Genomic DNA, 7,118 nt, shown 5'->3' with positions numbered 1-7,118 from the left:
CAAGGAGGGGGTGGGGGTGGGGGAGAGCCGCCGCCCAACCCCCCCCCACCCTCAGTGATTGCACGCCCATCCTCCTCTGTAATCCAGCCCTTTCTCTCTCTCTCTCTCTCTCTCTCTCTCTCTCTCTCTCTCTCTCTCAAGAATGACAAGAATCTCGCCATCATCTGCCAACAATTTACTTTCTTTTTCCTTTATTTTTTTTATCTTTTTACTGCGATGTCTCTCTCTTTATTTTCTTCTTATTTTCTAGAGACGATTTTATTAATTACATCATCATCATCATCATCATCGTCATCATCACCATCATTACCACCATCCCAGACATTACCACCATCAAAATACTGTATGTATCATCATCATCACCATCATCATTCCTACCACCACCACCACCATCATCATCATCATCATCATCATCATCATGCAGTGCCTTTTCTCTTCTACTGTTACTTCCATTATTCTTTCAACATTCTTGTATTATTATTATTTTCTTCCCTTTCTCTCAAGTCACCCTTCTGATTCTCTCTCTCTCTCTCTTTTCCTCCCTCCATCTTTCTTCTCTCCCTATCTCTCCTCTCTTCCTCCCGCCTCTCCTCTTCCTCCTCTTCTTCTCTCTTTTCCCTCCTCTTCCCCTCTTTCTATCTTTTTTTCTCCTCTCCTTCTGTCCTTCCTGTCCTCCTCCTCTTTTTCCTCTTCCTCTTACTTTTCCCATCCTTCTTCTTCTTCTTCTCCTCCTCCTCCTCCTTCTTCCTCTTCTTCCCTCATCCGTCCCTCCACCTCCATCATCCCTACAGTTCATTATTCGCCTTCCTTCTTCCCTTCCTCCTCCTCTTCCTCTTCCTCTTTCCTCTCCCGCTCTCCTTTGTCTCTCCCCTCCTCCCTTTTGTGTCCTTACCTTCCTTCTCTCTCCATTTTTCATTCTCTCTCTCTCTCTCTCTCTCTCTCTCTCTCTCTCTCTCTCTCTCTCTCTCTCCATCACCACCAACTTTACAACTCAATTAGCATTTTTCTTCACTCTCTCTCTCTCTCTCTCTCTCTCTCTCTCTCTCTCTTCGGCTCAATCACTATCGTTTTTGTCAACATTTCTTTCACGGCAACTGATGAGAGAGAGAGAGAGAGAGAGAGGATTGTGGAGAAAGATGGAAAAGACATTCAAGAGGAGGAGGAGGAGGAGGAGGGGAGAACTGCCAAAAAAAGGACGAAGAAAAGGAACCAAACCAAGGAAGAGGAAGAAAATGGAGGAAGCGGGAAGAAGAAAAGGGAGGAAGAGGGAAGAAGAAAAGGGAGGAAGAGGGAGGAAGAAAAGGGAGGAAGAGGGAAGAAGAAAAGGGAGGAAGAGGGAAGAAGAAAAGGGAGGAAGAGGGAAGAAGAAAAGGGAGGAAGAGAGAGGAAGAAAAGCAAGAGGAGGAGGAAGAGGGAGGAAGAAAGACAAGAGGAGGAGGAAGAGAGAGGAAGAAAAAGCCAGAAGAGGAAGAAGGAGGAGGAAGAAAAGGAAGATGAGGAGGAGGGAGGAAGACAAGGAAGAGGAAGAGGAGGAAGACAGTATAATTACAAAGAAAAATTGATCAGAGGAAGACAATGAAGAAAAAAGGAAGAGGAGAAATAGAAGAGAGAGTAAGAAAAATGAGAAAGAGAATAAGAGTAAGATGATATCCTGAGAGGGTTACACACACTTGAGCGCTTAACTGCACTTGAGAGGAACACTTATGGGGAATAATAATAATAATAATAATAATAATAATAATAATAATAATTGTGGCAGTAGTACCAGTGGTGGTGGTAGTCGTAGTAGTAGTAGTAGTAGTAAAATTATAATAAATCTTCTACACGAAAGATGCAGATAAACACGAGAGAGAGAGAGAGAGAGAGAGAGAGAGAGAGAGAGAGAGAGAGAGAAATATAATGGTGAAAACGGACGCCTAAAGGGAGCTGAGAGACAGGAGATGGAGTGAGAGGATGGGGGGAGGTGTGACTGATGACGTAGATAAAAGCAGATGATTAAACACAGATAGATGGATAGATAGATAAATGGACAGACAGACACACAGACAGACAGGCATATGGTAGACAGGTAAATGGTACACAGGTAAATAACGTCTCATCCTCTCACTCCATCACCCACCTGCCGCTCCAAATGTCTTATTAATCCATCACTTACTCCACTACCTCATTCTCGTATTGCATCTCATGCCTGTCTCTCTTAACTGTTATATCAGGAGCTCTCTCTCTCTCTCTCTCTCTCTCTCCATCCGGTCCTATCCCTTCCCATCCACCACCATCCTTTCTCTTCCCCTTCCCTCCTCAACTCTCTCTCTCTCTCTCTCTCTCTCTCTCTCTCTCTCTCTCTCTCCAATTTCCTCCACCTTCCCTTTATAGTAACAATCTCTCCACTCCTTCCTCTCCACTTCTCTTATTCCACATACTCCACTTCCCTCTCGCTTTCTTCCTTCTTTCCTTTCCCTGCTCATTACGTCTCTCTCTCTCTCTCTCTCTATCAAGTCTCTCCTCCCCTCCTTCTCTTAGGATCCTTCGCCTTTCTCCAAATTCTTTCCTCTCTCTCTCTCTCTCTCCTAATCGACTGTCGCGTGGTAGAGGGAGCGTGACGACTGGGTTTGTTTATAAACAGTAATCAGCTGACTGAGTGTAAACAATGATCAGCTGACTGGAAGAGAGGAGGCGACGGGCGTTCTTGTGTTTGTCTCCCTCGCTTTAATTGTGCTATCTCTAATCTCTAACGGTGCTATCTCTAACCTCCAACGGTGCTATCTCTAATCTCTAACGGTACTATTTTTAATCTCTACAGTGCTATCTCTATCTCTAACGGTAGTATCTCTAATCTCTAACGGTGCTATCTTTAATCTCTAACGGTGCTATCTCTAATCTCTAACGGTGCTATCTTTAATCTCTAACGGTGCTATCTTTAATCTCAAACGGTGCTATCTCTAATCTCTAACGGTACTATCTTTAATCTCTACAGTGCTATCTCTATCTCTAACGGTGCTATCTCTAATCTCTAACGGTGCTATCTCTAACCTCCAACCGTGCTATCTCGAATCTCAAACGGTGCTATCTCTAATCTCTAACGGTGCCATCTCTAATCTCTAACGGTGCTATCTTTTATCTCTAACGGTGCTATTTCTAATCTCTAACGGTACTATCTCTAATCTCTAACGGTGCTATCTCTAATCTCTAACGGTGCTATCTCTAACAGTGCTATCTTTTATCTCTAACGGTACTATCTCTAACCTCCAACGGTGCTATCTCTAATCTCTAACGGTGCTATCTCTAATCTCTAAATACATATTCTCTAATGGTAATATCTCTAATCTCTAATAATGCTAGTTCTATTTTTAACGGTGCTATCTCTAATCTCTAACGGTGCTATCTCAAATCTCTAAAATTGCTGTCTCTAATCTCTAACGATGCTATCTCTAATCTCTAACGGTGCTATCTCTAATCTCTAACAGTGCTATCTTTAATCTCTAACGGTGCTATCTTTCTTCTACGCTCTCTCTCTCTCTCTATCTGTGTCCGAATCTGGGCATAGGCTAAACAGTCCGCTCCCTCAGGCCAATCAGTCTTCCTACACATCACTAACCTTCGCATGTCACCAATTCGGCGCTAACACCCACAGTCCACATTGAATACACGACACGGCTGACTCTGTATTGGTATTAGCGTTTTTTTTTTTTTTTTTTCATTTTTTTTTTCTTTTTGCATGTTGGCGGGTCTTATTGTTTGTCGGTAGTGCCCAGCGAAAGTAAAATCCTTTCAAATGTTCCCTGACCTAGCTCGGATTCGTCATCTTCTTCCTCCTCCTCTTATCCTTCCTTCCTCCTTCTCCTCCTCTTCCTCTTCCATTTAATTTCCTCCTCCTCTCGTCTCTCCTCTCCTCCTCCTCTTCCTCCAACTTTGCATCTTCCTCAACTTATCTTTCCTTCTTCCTTCACCTCCTCTCTTTCCATTTTCTCTCCTCCTCCTCCTCCTCTCTTCTCCACCTCCTCCTCTTCCTCCAACTCTGCATCATCATTTTCACCCTTCCTTCCAGTCTCTCATTCTTCCTCCTCCTCTTCTTTTCCTTCCTCCTCCTCCTACTCATCTCTCTCTCTCTCTCTCTCTCTCTCTCTCTCTCCCTCTCTCTCTCTCTCCTCTGCTCATAAAGCTAGGAAGACAAAGAAGCTGGACAATGAGGTGAAAACAGACTCTCTCTCTCTCTCTCTCTCTCTCACACACACACACACACACACACACACACACACACACATAGATACACAAGCACATAAAAAAGTACACACGAATACACGCATAACATGCATACACAATGTAATCACACAAGAACAGGCTCACAATATACACACAATAAGTATACATACATACAAACATACATAAACCAAAAGCACACAAACATACATAAATACATACACATCCAACAACATATGTACACAAAAATATGGACACACACAAGAAAACACACACACACACACACACACACACACACACACACGGCCTTGGATTTAGCGCTCGAAAAAGTGAAATTAATTGCCCACGAATTCTATCCATCCCGTTCCCAGAAGAGAGAGAGAGAGAGAGAGAGAGAGAGAGAGAGAGAGAGAGAGAGAGAGAGAGAGAGAGTCCTCACACTTAAAAGAAAACGGGACTTGATTATAAACTAAGGCACTTGAATTAATAATAATAATAATAATAATAATAATAATAATAATAATAATAAACAGGAAAAGGAGGAGGGGTAATAGTAATAATATCTAACAAAAACATTAATTATAATAATAATAATAATAATAATAATAGTAATAATAATAATAATAATAATAATAATAATAACAAAGGTATTTTTTTACGAAGCTTCATCATCATTATTATTATTATTATTATTATTATTATTATCATCATCATCATCATCATCATCATTATTATTATTATTATTATTATTATCATTATCATTCTAGTCACTCACATATCACACTATTCTGCTTACATTTACCAACTCTCTTCTTTCCCCTATTCCTACAACACACCAACAACCTCGACCCCACTCCATACAACACACAACCTGTCACTCCACACCTGTCCCTCCACACCTGCCACCCCACACCTGTCACCCCACATCTGTCACTCCACACCTGTCACCCCACATCTGTCCCTCCACACCTGCCACCCCATACCTGTCACTCCACACCTGTCACCCCACATCTGTCACTCCACACCTGTCACTCCACACCTGTCACTCCACACCTGTCACCTGGGGGCTCTCGGGGACCAGTATGCTAATGAGGGCGGGATGCTTTTTATGTGAGCCCAGAGGAGGGGGGGGGGGAGACGCAGAGAAAGAATTGAGAACAAGAATTGGAGAGAGAGAGAGAGAGAGGGGGGGGGGAAACACTAGTGGAAAAATGTCATTACGTAGGGCAAAGGGTAGGGTAGGGTTGGGCAGAGTAGGGCAGGGTAGGGTAGGGTAGAGAGAATGGGTAAACAAAGGGACGGAGCATGTGGGAAAGCAGGCCAGGGCAGGACAGGGCAGGACAAGGCAGGGCAAGGCAGGGCAGGGCAAGGCAGGGCTGGGTTGTGGTGAGAATGACTGGCAAAGTGAGGTGAGGCAGATCTGCAGGGGGGGGGGGCTTGTTAAGAGGGGGTGAAGAGGCGGTACACCTCAGGCAGGGCAGGGCAGGGCAGGGCAGGGCAAGTTAGCTTAAGGTGAGTTAGGTAAATCAAGGTATGTTAGGTTAGGTTAGATTAGGGTTGGGGAAGGCTGGATGGTACAGGGTAGGATAGGGTAGGGTAGGGTAGGGAAGGGAAGGGTAGGGTAGGGTAGGACAGGATAGGATAGGACAGGATACGGTAGGGTAGGGCAGGATAGGGTTGGGGTAGGCAAGGTAAGGCTAAGCAGTAAAGAACAAGAATACAAACACTGGATAGGATGGAATGTGATACGAAATAATATGAAACGATTGCTTTGAGTGGTTTAATTTCCCGTCCCTGCCCCGTAGGGACGGGTACTGTTTTCACTCGGGTGGTCTGTCAGTTTGTTTTTTGTCTGTCTGTCTGTTAACAACTTCACGCAAAAACTGCTGGTGCGATTTTGACCAAAATTACAGGGATGATGGGCTATGACCTTCTGATCACCTGATTACATTTTGCTCCAAATTGGGCCAAGGCCCAGGCTGTAGGCGCAAAAAATCTTAAAAAAAAAAAAAAAAAGGGGGGGGGGACGGATAAAAATCGTCTTTTCGCCACAACTCGTTTCACATTCATCATACCGACATGAAACCAAAACCTAAAGGTGCATCTTTCAAATCTGCATCCTATAACATGCCTCATTACATCAGGGGGGTCACGCCCCAGTTGGCGGTAGGGTAGTCAGTGTCAGGTGGGTCGGCCTTATATTTCAAATGGGCATAAAATCATCAATTTTCACCCGATTTACTCCAAATCTGATATGTGACATCTTTGACTAGATATCCTGTTGTGTTTATACGTCAGCATTAAAATGACTGCCGGGGACGGGTTTCCTGTGCCTTGGCACCACTTCCTGTTATGTTTAATTTTGTTTAGCTCAGTTCAGTTAAAGTTAGCTAAGGTCTGGTTAAATGAAAAGAGCTCAGAGTTGGGCAGGGCAGGGCAGGGCAGGGCAGGGTCTTATCTCGTCATGCTCCGTAAGTCCAGTTGACACTTTAGCAAATATAAGCCCACCTCCTTCCCTTCCTTCACTTCCCTCACCCATCCTTCACTTCCTTCCTTCCTAACCACCACCCATCACTTCCCTCATCCATCCTTCACTTCCTTCACTCCTTCCTTCCCCTACCCCCACCCTTCACTTCCCTCACCCATCCTTCACTTCCTTCCTTCATTCCTCTCTCCACCTCATCCAATTCTTCCCTCCTTCCTTCATTCACTTCCCCACCTCCACTTTCACTTCCTTGACCCATCCTTCATTCCCTTCCTTCCTTCTCTTCCTTGCCTCCATCCTTCACTTCCCTCCTTCACCCCTCCTTCCTAGTCTACTTAGTTCATTTTTCTCTTCCTTCTCTCACTTGAATCCTTCATCCCTCTCCTTCCCCCTCCCTTCTCTCTCCCTCCTCTTCCTTTTTTTCTTCCATCCCCCA

Source organism: Coenobita brevimanus, chromosome 112 (genome assembly GCF_032717465.1).
Source record: "Coenobita brevimanus isolate Jiangsu-jjx chromosome 112, ASM3271746v2, whole genome shotgun sequence".
In the NCBI taxonomy this organism is placed as follows: domain Eukaryota; kingdom Metazoa; phylum Arthropoda; class Malacostraca; order Decapoda; family Coenobitidae; genus Coenobita; species Coenobita brevimanus.
Note: the sequence above shows the minus strand (reverse complement) of the source record.